Source organism: Pituophis catenifer, unplaced genomic scaffold (assembly GCF_029215685.1).
Source record: "Pituophis catenifer annectens isolate HBS135680 unplaced genomic scaffold, rPitCat1.0.hap2 SCAF_15, whole genome shotgun sequence".
In the NCBI taxonomy this organism is placed as follows: Eukaryota; Metazoa; Chordata; class Lepidosauria; order Squamata; family Colubridae; genus Pituophis; species Pituophis catenifer.
Genome location: NW_027256895.1, coordinates 5,666,436 through 5,688,660, shown reverse-complemented (window position 1 = coordinate 5,688,660; position 22,225 = coordinate 5,666,436). Strand labels below are relative to the sequence as shown.

At 41.9% G+C, this 22,225-nt stretch overlaps 1 gene segment (V, D, J or C); it reads left to right on the top strand.

The window, feature by feature from the left end:
* LOC139324591 (Ig gamma-2C chain C region-like) overlaps window positions 1-22,225 on the top strand; it is a 172,441-nt gene that overhangs the window by 109,441 nt on the left and 40,775 nt on the right.

Genomic DNA, 22,225 nt, shown 5'->3' with positions numbered 1-22,225 from the left:
GCGTGGCAGAGTGGATTGCCATGCCTCAGCTGTTTTTTTGCTCAATGCACTTGTGCAAAGCACAAGTTTGGCAATCGCACACAAAGTGCGTGTGCGATGCAAACCGGTGGTAAAACTGGTTAGAACCCACCACTGCATGGATTTAGCTGGGTTAGGGGAAGATACCCCAAATTAGCCTCACTGCAACTCTGTGCTATGAGAAAAGAATGGAATAGAGGTATCTCCTCCAACCTGGTGAGCTACACTGAACCCACCACGTTCAAGGACAATGATCCTTTACTGTCTGCTCCGTATCTTAAATGCCCTTCTCTGTAGGTTGTTCATTTAACCCAACAGCAAAGAGTTCAAGTAGCCAAAATACATATAATTGTAATTACGTATTGAAAAATGTTCCATCATTGCAAATCCAGCTACGTCCCTTGGCCAAGTTCCTCTTAGCCACAGTTTCTCCATGGACCAATCAGTTGGGGCAAAGTGACACTGTTCTCTGCAGGTCTATAATCTACACTTAATTTCAATATCAAGGATTCATTTTGTTGTTGTTGTTAATTGCAAAGTCGTGTCCGACCCATCATGACCCCATGGATAACGTTCCTCCAGGCCTTCCTGGAGGATTCATATCTAATACCAAAAAAAAACCAAACCCAGAGAATGCTCCAGACAGAATCTCAATAAGCTATTATAATATACAGATGCTATGATCCATTCTAAAAAAAATAAATAAATAGAAACATCACACTCCAATAAGTTCCAATAAGGGAGAGTTCTAAAGGCTCAACTATATCAGGGAATGCTCTGAATTTGCCAAATAATTGATACAACACCAAGTAGTAAATATAAAATCAAGGGAGAGAGGGAGGGAAGAAATGTTTAATTCAAGTTACTAAACAAAGAGGTTGAGTAATAAGGGAAAATAGATCACAATGGGCATTCAACTCTCAAGATATCCACATTCAGAAATGCAAAGCTACATGGTAGAGAAACAATTGTTCTCCAGAAATACTTCCAAAACTTACCTGATGATCAGGACAAATTAAAATAACAAAAAGCAATCCCATTTGTCCTTAAAACATTCTATCAAAATTCACTGATGGGTTATTCAAAATTCCATAGGAGAGGATACAATCTGTATTAACACAAAAAAGAGACCTTGCCTCAAAACTTTGACATTTCAGATGTCATTTCAAGACAGAATAACAGAGTTGGAAGGGACCTTGGAGGTCTTCTAGCTCAACCACCTGCCCAAGCAGGAGACTCTATGCCATTTCAGACAATTGGTCATCCAATCTCTTTTCAAAAGCCTGCAGTGATGGAGCACCCACAATCTCTACAGGCAAGCCATTCCACTGATTAATTGTTCTCACTGTCAAGAAATTTCTCCTTAGTTCTAGGTTTCTTCTCTCTCTTTTTATTTTCAACCATTGCTTCATGTTTTGCCTTCTGGTGCTTTGGAAAATAGATTGTCCCCCTCTTCTTTGTGGCAGCCCCTCAAATATTGGGACACTGTTACCATGTCACCTCTAGTCCTTCTTTTCACTAGACTAGACATACCCAGTTCCTGCAACCATGTTTTAGTCTCCAGTCCCCTAATCAATTCAGAGACAAGAAAGAGATATTATCCAGCACTCAAGAACAATAGAACTGTAGCTTGTTCGCTGATTTAAGAAATAGTTCTAAATATATTCCCCCTAGATTTCCTTGGGATCAAAATTTTATTCTCTCACCCAGTTCACACACTATTCACCAAAGTCTGGCCCTGCACAGTGCTTAGATGTTTGCCGGCTGTCCCAGCTTTGTGGCAACCATCTTAAGGCTGCCTCTTCTCCTTGTCATGGCTGAGAGGGAAAAAAGCCCCTGGGTCAGGCAGGAAAGATATGGCTCTCCTCAACCTCTCAGAGCACCCCTCTTTGCTTTGCCACCCCTACAGGGTGGCATTGGCTCCTTTTGGAGCCCACCAATGGGGAGAATTTGGCACGGGAGCACAGAAGTGCACTTCCGTGTCTGATCCACCATGGCGTCAACCGGACATCATCTCTAGTTTCAACCATTGCTTCTTATTTTGCTTTCTGGTGCTTTGGAAAATAGATCGTCCCTCTATTCTTTGTGGCAGCCCCTCAAATATTGGAACACTGTTACCATGTCACCCCTAGTCCTTTTTTTTTTCAGTAGACTAGACATACCCAGTTCCTGCAACCGTTCTTCATGTTTTAGACTCCAGACCCCTAATCAATGCAGAGATGAGAAAGAGAGATTAATCAGAACCCAAGAACAATACAACTGTAGGAATTAAATAGTAAGAGCTCTCAGTTTGGGCATCTATTTGCAAATTGAAATATTAATAATCACATTTTATCATATTGATCAACATCAGGACACATCTAATATTTTTCTGAGATTATTTTTTTTTCTTTTTTGAAATTTCACACTCTGATTCATCAAAATTTCTGGCAAGGAGTTCAAAGAAATATAAACTTGTTCACTGAGAAAACTAATGTATAATAACAGACACTAAAAAAACCATGACACTATAAATCACCAAAAAGAAAAAAGAAAAGAAACTTTATAGACACACTTTTATAGAAATCTGGCCATCTTCATCTGGTGAAGAATGCAGGCATAACATTTTGATCATGGAAGTTGACAACTGATGCTAAGCTAAGAATTGGAGAAGTCTCACTTCAATGAAGCAGGTCCAGCTATATAAAAATTATTTTAAAAATATCCCAAATGATTATTTGGTAAAAACAATAGAAAGAAAGAAGAGAGAAATCGACAATACCATTCCCTAAAATTTCTTTTCCTTTTATTGTTTTTAATTTCTCCAAATTCAGTTTTAAATCGAGTTGTAAAATTTCCTTTCTTGGGCTTTAATATTTAAACCTCCTCTTTGTTCTTTGTTCTTCCTTCAAATTTCTAATGTGTCAAAATTATGTCCAACCCTCACTAAAAAGCACTTTTCCTCGGGTTTCTTTTTCTCGTATTAGTTTTAATTTTTCCAAATCCAATTTTAAATCCAAATAATAAAGTTTTCTTTTCTGGGCTTTAGTACTTTAACTTCCTCTTTGTTCTTCTCCCTCCATTAAAATTCCCAAGTGCCAATTAGCTGCTCATTTCCTCACTGGGACACCATTTAAAGTTTTTGTTTTTTAAGAAATTTCCTTATTTACCTGTGAATCACTCATCAGGTACCAGTACTCCATTCAAACACTGCTCCTGCACAAAATCTTATTTCGGCTGCCCCAGCTTCAAAGTGGTCATTTTTAATGGCCGCCGCACCCGCTGCTGGTTCGAAGAGCTGCCTCCAACCTTTCGACGAACTTTCCTGTTCCTCTTGGTCATCCGAGGCACCTCTCCTTCTTCACCATCCCTACAGGACAGTTCCAATCCAAAGACCCACCTACAGCAGTTTGTCTGGTTGGATTTTCGCGAGGCTCATTGGAACCCACTATTTTCCAGCCAGTCTCGCCGCAACGCTTCCGGTTTCTCTGACAATACCGTTCCACACGAACAGCTGAAAAAACATATAAATATGCAACGACAGTTTTTTTTCCTCCTCCAGAAAGAAGAAAATGAGAACTAGATAAGTTAATAGTTTTGAAATGCAATGATAATATCACTCAATTATAAAATTATAATACAAAATAAAATAATTACAATTTGCTCATGGTAAATAAATTAGTACATAAATTAGAATAATAAATAAAATATAAAAAGAAAACTCTAGGCGAAGGAAAGGCCAATATCATCTAGAGAATGGAAGGTGTGATTTCTCATTGTTGTGATGATGATGATGATGATGATAATGATGATGATGATACTTGGTTGATTATCTAGGATACTGGCAGCAACCCGTATCAACCATTAGCACCAGTCAATCATATTTGTGACACATTTTTAAATGTTCAGTTGACTGAGTTTCATGTTTAATGAATAAAAGTGGGTAATAATAATAATAATACCCATATCAACTATCAGTGCTAGTCAATAATATTTGTGATACATTTTTAAATATTCACTTGACTGAGTCTCATGTTTAATGAATAAAAATATAATAATAATAATAATAATAATAATAATAATAATAATAATAATAATAATAATAATATATTTTGAGAAGATACTTGGTCGATACCTAGGATGCTGGCAGCAATCCGTATCAACCATTAGCGCCAGTCAATGATATTTGTAATATGCGTCATCTTTTCAATGATGAATTATAGCACCTTTGGAGTTAGCTAGGGTTCTCAAGATGTTATGCAGATAGACCCCAACTTACAACAATTTATTTAGCAACTGCTCAAAGTTACCACAGTGCTGGAAAAAGTGGCTTATGAATGGTCCTCGCACTTCGACTGTCGCAGCGACATGATCAAAATTTGGTTGCTTGACAACAGGCATGTATTTATGATGGTTGCAGCATCCCAGGGTCATATGATCAACTTTCGCGATCTTCCCAGCTTCTGACCAGCAAAGTCAGTGGGGGAGGCTGCATTTGCTTAACCACCATGTGACTCCCTTACCTGCATTGTCTGTTAATCATTACAAAAAGCTTAAATGAATTCCGGGGGATGGTAGAGGACAGGAAGGCCTGAAGGAACGTTGTCCAAAGGGTCGCGATGGGTTGGATACAACTTTGCGACTAACAACAACATTAAACATAAAAATTCAATATTTATATAAACAGTCCGTTATCTGAGTACAGTTGTTTTTAAGAAGTGGTGATAATAAAGATGACAATAATATTCATAACATTAATAATAATCACATAATAATATTTACTTATCCATTTTAGTAAATCTTCAATGTTATTAATCATTTTCTTATACTTTTAGGTTTCTAACTTCTGTTTCTGCTAGGTATAACCATTGATAAAACAAATCCCATGTCAAAAAGTATTCAGTTCCCTCCTTCTCTTTAATTTTAAATGTTAATCTATCCATTTCTGCACATTCTAATATTTTTTAATAACATTTTCATCTGTAGGAATCTCTTCATTTTCCCATTGTTGTGCAAACACAATTCTAGCTGCAGTTAACAAATGTAAAATTAAATATGTATTCCCTTTATTATATTTTTCTAGTACCCAACAAAAATATTTCTGGCTTTAGATCTGTGCGTTGCTTTATTATTTTTTCCAACCATGTATGTGCATTTTTGTCCATTTATTTTTTTTTAATTTATTTATTTATTTGCCTTTGGGCATGTCCACCACATGTGACAGTATGAACCTGATATCTGATTGCATTTCCAACACTTTGCAGACATTTTACATTGACAAACTATATGGAGAATGATATCTTTTGTATTTTTCCTTTCACAGTGATAGTTGTGACTTTCGAGAACAATTACAGTTTGGAGAAAGAGGAAGAACTGGAGCATTTGTGGACCATCCTTTTTATTTTCTTCATCCTCTTCCTCTTCAGTGTGTGTTATAGTGCCACAGTAACACTGTTCAAAGTAAGTGGGGGATGGGAAGAGGACTTTCTCAATGAGTAGCAGGAAGAAAGGGGTCAATGTAGATCTTTCAGAAACAGACCGAGGCAAAATGGGAGGACCAGTCTCCTGTGATCAAGAGGACAATATTGGTTTCTAGCCAATATTTAAGGTGAACACGTACTATGAAATTCAAGCTCTTTTTGTGGCCTTCTCAATGTCATTGAAGAAGCCCCACCATCAAAACAGAATACTACACTAGAGAGGCCATTAGTCTGATTAATCTGTATGGCCCTTACATTTTTTTGGTGTTGTTTATTACAATACAGTGAGGGTGGAGGTTGGTTTTCGTGCATCTATCCAGAGGTGGGCTGCTGGGGGGTCGCAGGGAGAACCTCTAGTTAAGATTCTGTGCAGTTCTGAGAACCCCCAAATCCCACTCTTGGCTGGCCTCACCCTGCCCCTCCCAGGAGTCCCCACATGGCCCGTTTTGGATGCAAGTAAGTGCAGGGCACGCACGGAGGTTTGGGGAGGGCAAAAAACGGGCCTACTAGAAGTTCAGGAAGGCTGGAAACAGGCCTCCAGAGGGCCTCCGGAGCCTGGGGAGGGCATTTTCGCCCTCCCAGAGGCTCAACAAAAACCTCTGGAGCTTAGGGAGGGCAAAAAGCCCCCCCCCACCATAGTGCAGGAAACTCACCATGCCATGCCCACCATGGCCACACCCACCCACCAACCGGGCAGAGAACCCCTTGCTAAAATTTTTGAAGCCCACCCCTGCATCTATCCCTGCTTGTAAAAATGGCATCCTGTCAATTATTCCATTAAAACAGAAGGCAGCGATGTTTTTCAGCAAGAGGGCTGCATTTATCCTTCAACTAATATGCTAGGACCCACATTTTCTGAAGTTGTGGGGTCCTTGGGGCTCCCTGAGTTTGGTAGTTTCCTTGTTGACTTTTCATTACCCAACTAGGTAACATCATCAGTGCTAGAAGGCAGTGGAGTTTGCTCTCTTTTTATCTACCCTGTTTCCCCCAAAATAAGACATCCCCTGATAATAAGCCCAATCAGGCTGTTGAATGCATGGCAATAAGGCCAAGCGCTTATTTCAGGGTTCAAAAAAATATAAGACAGGGTCTTATTTTCAGGGAAACACACTAATAGTGACTTGCCTGGCCAGTATTGATGGAAGTGGTCTTGAATGTTCCTTGACTCAGCTGTTTTTACGGTTAGCTTTTTGTCTGGATTGGTAGCTCTTTGATTGGGGCATTAATTACTTCTTGACTATTGGTCTAGTATTAACCTTGGTGTAAATCTCTGTTTATTTGAGTGTTGATTGCTGGTCACGAGGTATTTTGGTTTTTTGTTTGTTTGTTTGTTTGTTTGTTTCCTTTTTGGCTTTTCGGTTGTCTCTTTTGAATAACATGTAGATGTTGTATACCTCTACATGCCTGTTGATGGCTGATTTTTCTGAGAGCCAGACCTCTAAAAATTCTCTAGTATTTTTGGACTTGGCTTGGTCTAGGATGATGATGTTACCTAGGTTAGTAATTAAATGTCTGCAAGAATACATTCAATCTTAGAGAACTCTAAGTTTAACTCTGATTTACAAATATTCCATTATATCAGTAAGTGTGTGAGAATTTGGATATTAAAGAAAGAAAAGGGGCAGAGCTAGGATGAAAAGGAAGCTTGAATTAATTTCATTGCAATATAATTAATAAGTTTATTCCCCATGTACTTAAGAATGTTCTCTTTTATCTTGAAGGCATTAGAGAACTTTAGAAATGTTTTGAAAGCAGCATCCAAAATGCATAGAGCTGTATTCTTTCTCCTGCCTCGCATATTCTGCAGGCGTGATATTCACCTACCTTCTGTTCTATCCCCGTCTCACACACGCACACAAGCAGATAGTCAGGGGTTAAATAAAACTGACAGACAACAAATTCTTTCGATAAGAGGCTTGGCAGCAACCCAGTAGCTGCTTGCCAAGAACTTTAGTCATAGAGGGAGGGGTTGTTCCTCTGACAGATAAACCCAAACAAGATACACACAGTTCAAGAATTGTCAAGTCCAGTCCGTATTAAATCCAAGGCAGATAACGTTGTTTCAAAGATACAATGTGACTCGCTAGTAGTTTGTTTTGTCCGTCACAGAGTCTGAATGGCCACCTCACCCCCTTTTATCCCCTGTGGGGTGTGGTCCAGTGACTCAGCCTAATCTCTGGCACACCTCCTCTTCTGCTGCGCACGCCTGTCTCTTCGACGCTGGCGTGGATCCAGCCAAGACTTATCTCCGTCACTGTCCAACTGCGAGGAGATACCTGGCTCCTGGCCAATCTCTTCTCCTTCAGGAGACACCTGAGGCATTGCCAGCAAGGAGGGTTCTGGAGATGGAGGCCTGGCCAACTCCTCTCCTTCATGTTCGGAGCCTTCTCCCTCCGATAACACAGGCTCAGATAACGGAGCCACAACACCTTCACTACTGGTTTGCAAATGTGAGCATGTGCAGAGCATCAAAAATGGGATGTGATGATGTCGGAGCGGGTGGGCAGAGCCTCCTGCCGCCACCGCTACCGGTTTACCCGAACTGGATAGAACCAGTTGAATACCACCACTAATATTCTGTTAAAATTTTTTAAAAATGAGATGAATAAAAAGAAACAATTGGTCAAGTCAAGTAGAAAAAAAATGAAAAACTTTGGAGAATGGAGGTTGAGAGGGGGGGAAATGAAATAATTTAACCTTTTCTCCTATTCATTGCAAGCAAGGGGGGGAAGGAGAGAAGTATGAGTAACAAACAGCCAATTCTTCAGGAAAGAACCTGCCACCTATTCTTCTCTACCAACTTTGAAGCCATAATTTTTTTTCTTCTCATTACTTCCCAATAGGTAAAATGGTTTTTTTCTACAATGACGCAACTGAAGAGGAATCCAACGTCCCCTAATTACAAGAACATGATCCAGTAGAAAGATTTGCTTGGGTCTACAACTCCATCTTCAAAGTACAGACCTGGAGCCACTCTCTGTCCTGAACTATCCGAGATCAATTTGTGGATCCATGCAGATGGAGAATTTTGCAGGAATCTGGAAGAAAAATACATTCTTGTAGACCAGTGGTGCGATTCAACCAGTTCACACCACTTCAGCTGAACTGGTTGTTAAATTACTGGCTGGCCCCCGTCGCACCCTGCCCCTTCCAGAAGTCTCCCCGTGGCCCTTTTTTGCTCCCAGGAGGCTGCAGAGAGGCCTACTATACCCAAAATGGGGCATGGGGGTATGTATGAGGCACGGGCCCCCTGTGGCCTGTTTTTACTCCCAGGAGGCTGCAGGGAGGCCTATAATGCCCAAAATGGGGTGTGGGGTGTGGCGCGGGCCACCCCACAGCCTGTTTTTGCTCCCAGGGGGGTGCAGGAGGCCAAGTGCTGCCTGTCATACCCCCTGGCCATGCCCACCATGGCCACACCCACCCAGCCAGTCATTAGGGCAGAGAACTGGTTGTTAAATTATTTGAATCCCACTACTGTTGTAGACCAGTGGTGGGTTCCTCCCAGTTCAGCCCGGTTCGGCCGAGCCGGTAGCAGTGACGATATGATGTCACCGAACCGGTTCTCTTTGTTCAGGAGCTGGACCCTCCCACCCCCCACCCCGTGTTATTCTTACCTTTTATTTGGCCCCGCCCCCAACCTATTCACTGCCTCCCGAGTCCCAGCTGATCGGCTAGAAGGAAAAAAACTGTTTAAACTCTTGCTGCAGAGCTTCAAAGGGCAGTCCTACAGCTGATCAGTGTTAAAAGGCAGTGTGGTGGTAGACCAGTGCGCTCGAAAAACAAATAGGTAGACCGGTGCCTCCAAAAGCAAATAGGTAGACCGGAATGCTCCAAGAACAAATGGGTAGACAGGAACAGCTCTGCAAGCAGTTAAAAGCCTGGTAGACCAGTACATCTTCTAAATCCTAAAGAATTGTCACATGACCATCAAACCATGCCCACAAAATAAGCCCACGGAACCTGTAGTAAAAATTTTTAGAACCCACCCCTGTTGTAGACCATGTGTCATAAAATCAATTCCACCAAACTAAACTTATGGACCTGTATTAAGTTTTTTCCTAAAGAGCAGTCAGGTCTCAGATCCAGATAGGTGTGATATAAAATGGATGCCTACCAAAAGCCAACCTTGTTTAGCATGTGAGGAGTTCCGTTCGAATGTCTTTGTTTTTCACCCTGCCGTTTCGGACATTCTGATCCACATTTGTTCTCCTTCAAGCATTATTCCTGTGAGCCAGTTTGCTGTACTGGGTTTTTTGTTTTTGTTTTTGTACACTCAAGTTAGAAGCACTGAGGCAATTCCAGGTTGCCCTGGGGATTTCCAGTTGGAGTAACTTTCATGTCCTCCACAGGAGCTGGAGTGAGGACAGGAGCTCAACCATTCTCCAGAACCATTGTTAGGTCTCGAACACAGTGTTCTGACTTATGCTTCCTAAGAGCATGAAGCAGACTCCTCATCCCAATAAAACCTCTTTTATTTAGGTTAAAGGGAAATTCCTCTCCAGCAAAGTCCTGGCAAACAGCTTTTCATGAGATTTCACAACTACAGACCTTTATCAGGCTTGGAGAGTTGCCAGGCCGATATCTTCCAAATGCCACTCTGTAGCAGCCAAGCAATTACTTGGCAAGGAGTCAGGAACAGATCTTCACCCTAATGAATTGAACTAATCGTCTCCTGCAAACTCCCCTCCCCTTTCGCTCCTCTTTTATTCCCTGTGGGCAGGGCCATTCACTGTCCACCTGTGCCTTTACTCATGAGTTGACCCTTGTTCTTTAGCTGTTCTCTTCTCCTGGCAGTTCTGCGCATGCGCACATTGGGAACAGGCTCCAGCTGTTCTTCTGCCCCACTGATATCCGACTCCGAAGGCAGCTGATAACTTTTGGATGGCCCTGGCTCCATCTCTGCCTCTGACACAGAGCACTCATCAGAGCCTTCCCCAGACTCCAGGACTGGCCCATGTTCCTCCCTAACCTCCTCACTGTGTGAGTCTGCCACCAGCTCTGCTGGCCACTGGTGAGCCACAACACAGAGATTTGCTAACCTTCTGCCTCCTTACCTAGCTCCTAGCTCCTTTAATGTTCCCAGCAGGAGCTGGAGTGAAGATTGAGAGTTCAATCCCATCCAATGGCAGCTCTCGGGTCTCAAACATCAGGTTGCTAACCTCCTGTCCAGTGTTCCAACCACTTGAGCCACTGTGTTCCTAGTGTAGTGTTAAGGCATCCAATTAGAAACCAGGAGACCATTAGTTCAAGTCCTACTTTAGGAAAGAAGCCAGGTGGGTGAGTTTGGGCCAGCCACTTTCTTCCGGCCCTAGGAAGCAGGCAATGGCAAAGCACTTCTGAAAATGTTGCCAGGGATTTGTCCCTGCAGTTGCCAGGACTCAAGAGTTATTTGAAGGTACACACTCGCACACACAAAACAAATATCACCCCTATTGTTCTAAAATATCTGAACAATCACCCCTAATTGAAAGTAGCAGAGTCATCAGTTCTGTAGAGCCTATTTCAGAGATATAAATGTGGAAACATATAAACCTCATGGCTCCTTGCGTAAAGCTTTGACTATGCAATATGTTTTGTGAGCGGTACCCCTCTCATCTCCCTCGCATTTGTCCTCACATTTTTTTTAAGACGAGAATGATATTGAGAAAAATTGTGCTGCTGTAATATATGTAGATGGCTTCCTTCGTTGTTCTTGTTACTCTGCCAGAAAATAAATGCACAAATAAAAACAAATGTATACTTTTTATGAGTGGGGTCGTCCTTCTCTTTCAGATGTCGGTAAACATTAATCCTGTTCAAACTTTGGAGTGGTGGGTTCAGGGCAGGGGTGAAATCCAACAGGTTCTGACAGGTTCTGGAGAACCGGCAGTGGAAACTTTGCATAGTTCGGAGAACTGGCAAATACCACCTCTGGTATTATCTGGGGTGGGAATGGAAATTTTTTTAGAAAAAAACAAGTCATAAGTTTATTTTATTTATTTTTAAGATAACAGGTAAAAGTATAAACATAATTTGAATACATGAAAAGAGTAAGTAAAAAGGAATATTAGGACAGGGACGGTAGGCACGCTGGTGCACTTATGCACGCCCCTTACAGACCTCTTAGGAATGGGGTGAGGTCAACAGTAGACAGTTTAAGGTTAAAGTTTTGGGGGTTTGGGGAAGAAACTACAGAGTCAGGTAGTGCATCCCAGGCATTGACCACTCTGTTACTGAAGTCGTATTTTCTGCAATCAAGTTTTGAACGGTTTACCTTGAGTTTGTGTCTATTATTTGCTTGTGTATTGTTGTGATGGCAGATAATTTTAAGCCCAAAATTTGAAGTCTGATGGCATAAGGGATTTTTATTGCAGTTAGAGGAATGGAGGACTCTTCTTGTGAAATATCTCTGGACTCTCTCAATTGTATTTATGTCTGATAGGCAGTGCGGGTTCCAGACAGATGAGCTGTATTCAAGACTTGGTCTAGCAAATGTTTTGTATGCTCTAGTTAGTAGTACAACATTACCAGAGAAGAAGCTACGCAAGATTAGGTTATCAACTCTTAATGCCTTAATATTCTTCCCCCAAGAGTGGGGAGGGAATGGAGATTTTGCAGTATCCTTCCCCTGCCATGCCCACCAAGCCACTCCCACAGAACTGGTAGTAAAAAAATTTGGATTTCACCACTGGTGGTATTTCAAGAGTGGTATTCACTTATCTTTGCCCCCAGTTCGCAAATGTGAGCGCGTGTGCAGGGCCTTTCGCACATGTGCAGAGAGTGAAAAACAGATAAATGGGACGTGATTATGTCCAGGCGGTTGGGCAGAGCCACCGCAGCCACTGCTACCTGTTTGCCTGAACCGGATAGAACCGGCTAAATACCACCACTGCAGTGGTGGGTTCCTCCCAGTTCAGCCCAGTTCAGCCAAGCCGGTAGCGGTGACGATATGACGTCACCAAACCGGTTCTCTTTGTTAGGGAGCTGGGCCCTCCCGCCACCCCCCGCATTATTCTTACCTTTTATTTGGCCCTGCCCCCAATCTATTCACTGCTTCCCGAGTCTCAGCTGATCGGCTAGAAGGAAAAAACTGTTTAAACTCTTGCCATGGGGCTTCAAAGGACCACCCTACAGCTGATCAGTGTTAAAAGGCAGTGTGGTGGTAGACCAGTGCGCTCGAAAAACAAATGGGTAGACCGGAACGCTCCAAGAACAAATGGGTAGACCGGTACAGCTCTGCAAGCAGTTAAAAGCCTGGTAGACCAGTACCTCTGCTAAATCCTAAAGAATTGTCACATGACCATCAAACCACGGCCACAAAATAAGCCACACCCACAAAACTGGTAGTAAAAAAATTTAGAACCCACCCCTGCACCACTGGGTGGGTTGCTTTGCTAAACTGCCTCCTGAGACACTTAGGCAAGAAAAACCATAGACTGGTTGAAACCAGGCTTAATAGCAATAACTGCGAGAGGGATCTTGGAGCCTTAGTGGACAACCAGCTAAATATGAGCCAAAAGTGTGTGACGGCAGCCAAAAAAGCCAATGCAATCCTAAACTGCATTAACAGAAGAATACAATCAAAAACAAGTGAGGTACTAATACCACTCTATAAAGCCTTAGTAAGGCCACACCTAGAGTACTGCATCCAGTTTTGGTCACCACATTATAAAAAAGATGTTGAGACTCTAGAAAGAGTGCAGAGAAGAGCAACCAGGATGATGAGGGGACTGGAGACTAAAACATACGATGAACGGTTGCAAGAACTATGCATGGCTCGTCTAGGGAAGAGAAGGACCTGGGGAGACATGATAGCAGTCTTCCAATATTTGAGGGGCTGCCACAAAGAGAAGCTATTTTCCAAGGCAACTGAAGGTCAGATAAGGAATAATGGATGGTAGTACAGGGGTTTAAGGCACCCTGTTATTAAGCTGGTTATTAAGACCAGCTGCCTGCAATTACTGCAGGGTTCGAATCTCGACAAGGCTCAAGGTTGACTCAGCCTTCCATCCTTTCTAAGGTAGGTAAATTGAGGACCCAGTTGTGGGGGCAATAAGCTGACTTTGTATAAATATACAAAAGGATGAAGGCCATTGCTGAGCACATTGTAAGCCGCCCTGAGTCTTCGGAGAAGGGCGGCATATATATCAAATTAAAAAAAAAAAAAAAAGGAGAGATTCAACCTAGAAATTAGGAGACGTTTTCTGACAGTGAGAGCAATCAACCAATGGAACAGAAATTGTCTTCGGAAGTTGTGGGAGAGTCATCACTGGAGACTTTCAAGAAGAGATTGGACTGCCATTTGTCAGAAATGGTGTAGTGTCCCCTGCTTGGGTGGTGGGTTGGACTAGATTTAGGGGTCACCAACCTTTTGGACCTCAGGGACCACTAAATTCATAATTTTAAATCCCGCGGACCACTAATATAATTTTTTTAAAAAAGAAATAGTATTTAGTGCAATATCGAAAATGTAAATATTTTTTCTGTGGACCATCAACATTTTCTCGCAGACCACCAGTGGTCCATCAACCACTGCTTGGTGACCACTGGACTAGATGACCTACAAGCAGAGGTGATGTTTAGCCGGTTTGTACCAATTCAGGCGAATTGGTAGCGGCGACTGCGGGTGGGGCCGCCCCCCCCCCGTCCGCCCCCCCCCCCCCCCCCCGTCCGCCCCAGGTTGATTCTCTGCTTGATTAGTCCTATTTTGCCACATTTTCGAGGCCAGGCGCACATGCAGACAGCGTGCACAGAAGCAAAGCACATGCGTGGAAGGCTGGCCACATGTGCGGAAGGCACACATGCAGCGAACTGGTGGTAAGAATTTGTGAAACCCACCGCTGCCTACAAGGTCCCTTCCAACTTTATTATTCTAAGATGTCTTTGTATCAGCTTTGATGTTATCAAGCCAGCACATTCTTTGCTTGCCCCTTCTTCTTGTCCCATTTTCTTTTCTTTTTAAAAAAATAATATTTATTAAATTTCCAAAGATTAAAATACACAGTATAAAAAGAAACATAACACACAAAAAAGCAAGAAACACACACACACACACAAACTCAAAAAATGTGAACAACCAAAAACAAACATATCAAAATTTCAATATTAATAACAGCTTTTCTGCATCGGTATCTCTAGCCTATTTAACCTCTTTACACAAATTCTACTTCTAAATATCTGTATCTTAAACTTACATCTTTATTTAAATAATCTTGACTTCTATTTACAATTTGATCTCGTAATGAAAACATCCCTTAAGTTTTATGTTTACTCTCCAACCAGGAATACCACTTATTCCATATTAAATAGTACTCGGTGTCCTCCCTCTCCTTCATTTCCATGGATAATCTGTCCATCTCTGCACATTCGTATATTTTTTTTTATTATGATTTGATCTGGAGGAGTATCTGATTGTTTCCAATTTTGTGCTATCACAATTCTATTTGCTGTTAGTATGATATATTTATAGTATGATATATTTATTTAGTTAGTATGATATATTTATTTATTTATTTATTTATTTTATTAAATTTCTATACCGCCCTTCTCCCGAAGGACTCAGGGCGGTGAACAGCCAGAGGATAAAACACGGAGATACGAAATTTAAAATAGATTAAAACAAATTAAATAATTTAGGCTGAATTTTAAAATACCCCATAATTTAAACAGATTAAAATTTGTGTCTAAAATTTAAATTTAAAAAAGGAGAAGATTTAGGCCAGGCCCGCTTGATGAAATAAAAATGTTTTAAGCGCGCGACGGAAGATGCGAAGATCCGGAATCCTCCATATATCCGGGGGGAGCTCGTTCCAGATAGTAGGTGCCCCCACAGAGAAGGCCCTCCCCCTGGGGGCCGCCAGTCGACATTGTTTGGCCGATGGCACCCGGAGGAGCCCCTCTCTATGGGAGCGTACTGGCCTGTGGGAGGCTATTGGTGGTAGCAGGCGGTCCCATAGATAACCAGGTCCTAAGCCATGGAGCGCTTTAAAGGTGATAACCAAAACCTTGAAGCGCACCCGGAAGACCACCGGGAGCCAGTGCAGCTCGCGCAGGAGAGGTGTTACATGGGAGCTCCACGTTGCTCCCATAACCACCTGCGCGACCGCACTCTGCGCCAGTTGGAGCCTCTGAGTGCACCTCAAGGGGAGCCCCATGTAGAGAGCGTTACAATAGTCCAGACGAGAGGTGACGAGGGCATGAGTGACTGTGTGTAGGGAGTCCTGATCTAGAAAGGGACGCAACTGGCGGATCAGGTGAACCTGATGAAAAATCCTCCCGGTCACGGCCGTCAAGTGCTCTTCTAAAGACAGCCATGAATCCAGGAGGACACCCAAGTTGCGAGCCCTTTCCATGGGGGCCAATGATATATATTGTATACTTTTCTGCATTTTCCCTTCCAGAATACCCAGGAGAAACAATTCCAGCTTTCTTTCTATCTTCTGACCTGTTATTTCATCCAGCCATTTTTTAATCTTGTCCAAAATTTCCTAATCTTAGGACAGGTCCACCACATGTGGTAGAATGTCCCTTGTTTGTGTCCACACCTCCAACAATTCAGAGACCTATTCGAGAACATCCTGGCCAATCTCGCTGGTGGCAAATGCCATCCGTACAACATTTTGTAAAGACTTTCTTTATAAGCAGCTGACATAGTTAGTTTGTAATTTCTCTCTCATAATCTATCCCATTGATCCAAATGAATATTATGTCCAAAAAATTTTGCCCAACTAATCATATTTTCTTCACGGTTTCCTCTTCCATTTTAAATTTCAACAAAATATATATATATTTTTGTGATAATTTTTTCTCCAGATCCTAATAATATCTTATCAAGTTCCAATTGCTACCTGTATATGCCAAATTGTTCCTGATCTTTTTAATATTTTGTTTTGATCTGTAAGTATGGCCACCAATCAATTTTTATTCCTTGTTTTATTAGATCCTGTTCTGACTTTAAATTTCCAATTTCATCTAATAGATCCAAATATCTTAGTATTTTAATTAAATCCAATACATTGGGATAGATTATGGCCTCCATCATTGATATCCAAACTGGAACTTTCATATAATATTTTTTCTTTATAATATTCCAAATATTGATCAAAGCATTTCGCATTAGATGTCTCTGGAAGTATGTATGTGTCTTAATTTTCCCTTCCCAAAGGAACACATGCCATCCAATATTAATATTCTCTTATTTCTTAATTGAATCCAATCTTTTAACTAAGTAATTGCAGCTGCCTGATAATATAATTCCCAATCGGATAGGCCAAATTCTCCTTTGGTTCTGGAGTCCTGCAGAAGTTTATGTTTTATTTGGGCTTTTTCCCCCAGCCAAATGAATTTACCTATCATTCTATTTAAATATTCAAAAAACAGTTTCCCTAGTCCAGGGGTGGGCAAATGTGGCCCTTTTACAACCTGTGGACTTCAACTCCCAGAATTCCTGAATCAGCTGCCTCAGGAATTCTGGGAGTTGAAGTCCACAGGTTGTAAAAGGGCCACATTTGCCCTAGTCTAATTGGTATGGATTGAAAAAGATATAATAATTTAGGTAATACATTCATCCTTATCATGGCTATTCTACCTATTAAGGATAACTGTAATTTGGCCCAAATATTTAAGTCTTTTTGAACTTGTTGTATTAATTTATCATAATTGTCTTCTTTTATTGTAGAACATTTCGCCGTAAACCAAATTCCTAAATACTTCACCTTTTTAGCAGTTTGAATCCCCAATTTCCTTTCCAATTCTTCCTGTTGTCTTTTTGTACAATTCATTAACATTTTAGTTTTTTCCTTATTTATTTTAAGCCCGGCTACTCTACCAAATTCTTCAACTTCATTTATCAAGATGGTTCCCGTCTCCAAAGGATCTTCCATAATAAAAACAAGATCATCTGCGAATGCTTGGACCTTGTTTTCCTCCTGTTTGACTTTCAAACCCTTTATTGTTTGATTTTTCCTAATTTGTATTAACAATATTTCCAAAGATAATATAAATAATAGAGGTGACAGGGACATCCCTGTCTTACCCCTTTAGTTATATTAATATTCTCTGTCATTTCTCCATTTGTTATTGTTAGGGTGTGTGTAAAAAGTATTTGTTGCTTGTGCAATGAGCAGAGCAGAAACACACAGGGAAGGAGATAAACGTGCAGCTCGTGTGAGAAAAATACTTTATATACAAGATAATAAGCAGTCTCGGTGTAAGTAAAACAGTCCAAGGTCATAAACAGTAATATCAGTCCAGTAAGTATCTTCCCTTACCAAAGCAAACAGACTTTAGTAACTCTCGGTATACAGTACCATATAACAATTCAGTCTAACACCAATCAGCAGAAAGACGCAGGAAGCAACAGGAACAGGATCAATCAGGAACAAAGAACGCTTCTCTGCGCTGCTTATTTATGCACTGTAGCCTAATTACAGGGTTCAGCAAACCCTGATTACGTGGCTCAGTTGTTTCTTAAAGAAACAGATATATTGCCTGACCAACAAGTTAGGAGTAAGCTACAAGCTGAACCTAACAGTTATTATTCTGGCCAATTGTTTCGAATAAATTGTTCTAATTAAATCTGTAAATTTCTCCCCAAATTTCATAATTTCCAATTGGTTAATAAGAAAGTTCCAGTTCAGATTGTCAAACGCCTTCTGAGCATCTACAAGCATTAATGCCAGCTGCTTATCTGGATGGGCCTCATAATATTCTAATGTATCCATGATCATCCTTATATTATTTCTTATATATCTGTTTGGCAAAAATCCATTCTGATCCAGATTAATAATTTCCTTTTAAAAAATTTTTGGCCCTTTCAGATATTATTGTTACAAAAATTTTATAATCCACATTAAGTAGCGAGATTGGCTGGTAGTTCTTGATTTGTTGTGTGTCTGTGCCATCCTTTGGGATAAGTGATATTAGTGCCTCCCTCCATGTCTGTGATAGTTTAGATTATTCCAGTGCTTCGTTATATAAATTCAACAGTAATACTTCCAGTGGGCCCTGTATTTCCTTATAGAACTTGGAGGGGATGCCATCAGGTCCCGGTGTTTTATTATTTTTTTTGTTTTTGAATAACTCGCAACTTGGGCATCCTCCTGGATTCACGGCTGTCTTTAGAAAAGCACTTGACGGCCATGACCAGAGGATTTTTCATCAGGTTCGCCTGATCCGCCAGTTGCATCCCTTTCTAGATCGGGACTCTCTACACACAGTCATTCATGCCCTCGTCACCTCTCCTCTAGATTATTGTAATGCTCTCTACATGGGGCTCCCCTTGAGGTGCACTCGGAGGCTCCAACTGGCGCAGAGTGCGGCCACGCAGGTGGTTAGGGGAGCGACGTGGAGTTCCCATGTAACACCTCTCCTGCACGAGCTGCACTGGCTCCCGGTGGTCTTCTGAGTGCGCTTCAAGGTTCTGGTTATTACCTTTAAAGCGCTCCATGGCTTAGGACCTGGTTATCTATGGGACCACCTGCTACCACCAATAGCCTCCCACCGGCCAGTATGCTCCCATAGAGAGGGGCTCCTCCGGGTGCCGTCGGCTAAACAATGTCAACTGGTGGCCCCTAGGGGGAGAGCCTTCTCTGTGGGGGCACCTACGATCTGGAACAAGCTCCCCCCGGAGATACGGAGGATCCCGGATCTGCGCACCTTCCGTCGTGCGCTTAAGACTTTTTTATTTCATCAAGCTGCCCTGGCCTAAATCTTCTCCCCTTTTTAAATGCAAATTTTAATCTGTTTTTAAATTATGGGGTATTTTAAATTTGTTCAGCCAAATTATTTAATTTGTTTTTATTCTATTTTAAATTTTTGTATTTATGTGTTTTATCCTGTGGCTGTTCACCGCCCTGAGTCCTTCGTGAGTAGGGCGGTATAGAAATTTAAATAAAATAAATAAATAAAAATAGCCTCCTTCACTTTGAACATAGTAATTCTATTATTTAACATTTCCTTCATTTCCTCTAGTACCATCGGAAGATCTCTATCTTTCAAATATTTCTTTATATCCTCTTCCTCTACCTTCTCCTGGCTATAGAGTGTTTCAAAATAATTATGGGCTACTCTCTTTTTTTCCTCTAACCGGTGTTGGATGTTCCCCTCTTCATCCTGTAGTTGTGTTATTAATCTCTTCTGGTCTCATTTTCTATTACTTTCTCTGTTTGATTATTATGGTTCATCACACAGTCAGCCAGATGTTCAAGCTGGGGATGGCATTCTATCCACCTGTGAGAGAAAACAGAACAGCTGAATAAAAGAGATGGAAGGGACCTTGGAGGTCTTCTAGTCCAACCCCCTGCTTAGGCAGGAAACCCTACACCACTTCAGACAAATGGTTATCCAACATCTTCTTAAAAACTTCCAGTGTTGGAGCCTTCACAACTTCTGGAGGCAAGTCGTTCCACTGATTCATTGTTCTAACCATCAGGAAATTTCTCCTTATTTCTAGGTTGGTTCGAGAGGTGGGTTTCAGCAGGTTCTGACCAGTTCTGGAGAACCGGTAGTGGAAATTTTGAGTAGTTCGGAGAACCAGTAAATACCACCTCTGACTGGCCCTGATGTCAGCACGTCAAGATGCATTTATCCTAGTGTTGACATGAGAAGGAGAATGCAAGTGTCTGCAATGGGACAGTTGCCTTTCACCTACTTATTTTAGCTGGAGATAATGTCCCCTAGGAGATGGATGGGAGGGGGGAAATTCTTTGAATTGGAGCAGTAGATTAGGGGTGAATGATTGGGAAGATGGCCAATGAATGCAGAGGAGTGGGGAAAGGAAGAGGAGGGATTTTGGGTCAGCACATCAGTGCTGGCTGCATGGAGTCAGTGTAAAAGTTGCCGTGCTAAATAAAATGGAAGTTTGTTTCAAAAAAGACTTTGTTTGAGACGCAATTTATTTGAAGACAGCCTGAAAACCTGACACTTGCCCCCATCTATTCTCTGACTCCTGAGTCCCAGCTGATTGGGAGGGAATGGGGATTTTGCAATAACCTTCCCTTGGATTGGGGAGAGAATGGAGATTTTACAGTATCCTTCCCCTGCCACACCCACCAAGTCATGTCACGTCCACCAATCCACACCCACAGAACCGGTAGTAAAAAATTTTGAAACCCAGCAGCGATTGGTTCTCTGCTTGATTAGTTTCCATCCTTGGCTTTTTGTCCTGACTTTAGGTGCTTTGGAGAATGGGTTGACCTCTTCTTCTTTCTGGCAGGATTCCCAACTTCTCCCCTTTCATTTTTGTGTTTACCTCCATTTGTGAAATTTGTAAAAATAAATAAATTTGTAAACAATGCATAAAACACAGAATGGTAGGGCTGGAAGGACCTTGGAGGTATTCTACTCCACCTCGCTGCTCAAGGCAGGAGACCTTATGCCATCCCACTGATGATTGTCCAGTCCAATTTTTTGAAAACCTTCCATGATGGAGCAGCCATAATTGTGGGAGGCAAGCTATTCCACTAATTGTTCTTACTGTCAGGAAATTTCTCCTTACTTCTTGATTGGATCTCTTTTTGACAACCTTCAGTTTGCAACTAATTATCCAAGATGAATTTACTTCCCTCCCCTGGTCCCCTCTTTATTTTTCTAGAGATGGAAGGACCTTCAAGGGCTTTTTCAAATCTGATCTTTTCTGTAAGGTTTCTGGCTAAGGCACCCCTATCAGTGGCTTAGAAATATATCGGAAATGATCTTTGGAGGTCAGAGCAGAACTAAAGGCACAAACTAAGGAGAACCATTTGATCCTAGAATTCATAAAATGAACCAGGAAGGCCCCGTTTCAAACATTCCACTTTTTGAGATCATGTGGATCTTGGGAGTTATAGTTCGAAGTCCTTATCTTGGGAGTTATAGTTCGAAGGAGTTCAAGAAGAGTTGTTCTTGGGAGTTCTCATATCTCCTTGTCTTTACATTGCACCAGGTGTGCTCAATGTTCAATTTTCAATTCAATTCATTATAATCAAAGACCAGTAGTAGGAGCTCACCCCATCACATGGCACTCGGGTCTTGAACCCAGACTATCAGCATCTTTAACCACTGAGCTATCGTACCCCTGTAACAAGGGGTGCTTCATCAATAAGCAGCATCTGGCTATAAGCAGGAGTGGGCTTCAAAAATTTTAGCAAGGGGTTCTCTGCCCAGTTGCTGGGTGGGCATTGCCATGGCGGGCAGGGCCTCCTGCACCATGGTGGGGGGGCGGCATTTTTGCCCTCCCCAGGCTCCAGAGGCTTTCCTTGAGCTTCTGGGAGGGCAAAAACAACCTCCCCATGCTCTGGAGGCCCTCTGGAGGCTAGAAACGGGCCTGTTAGACCCTTTTTTGCCCTCCCCAAGCCTATGTGTGCACCCTGAAATTACCTGCATCCAAAACAGGCCGCATGGGGACTCCTGGGAGGGGCCAGCCAGGAGTAGGATTTGGGGGTTCTCCAAATTCTTTGCTAGGTGTTCTCCCGAATCCCTGCGAAACCCCAGCAGCCCACCCCTGGCTATAGGCCAAGAGGCCACCTGCTGCTCCGAATTGCGTATCTTCTTTTATTAGCAGTGAAAGTGCTGCTGAAGGCCTTTTTTAAAAGCTAGTCTAAGGTGGTTTTGGAAATCCCTGGTACAAATTTTGCAAGTTGCGTTACTAGATCCACACATTTATAATCCGTATCAGGGAATCCCTTGTTCTCACCCTGCACATGAATCCAAAGATCTAGACGAAGTTTAAAAAAATGCAGAAGAATGGAAAAGATGCATAAAATGGATGAAGAAGAAGATATGGGAATGCT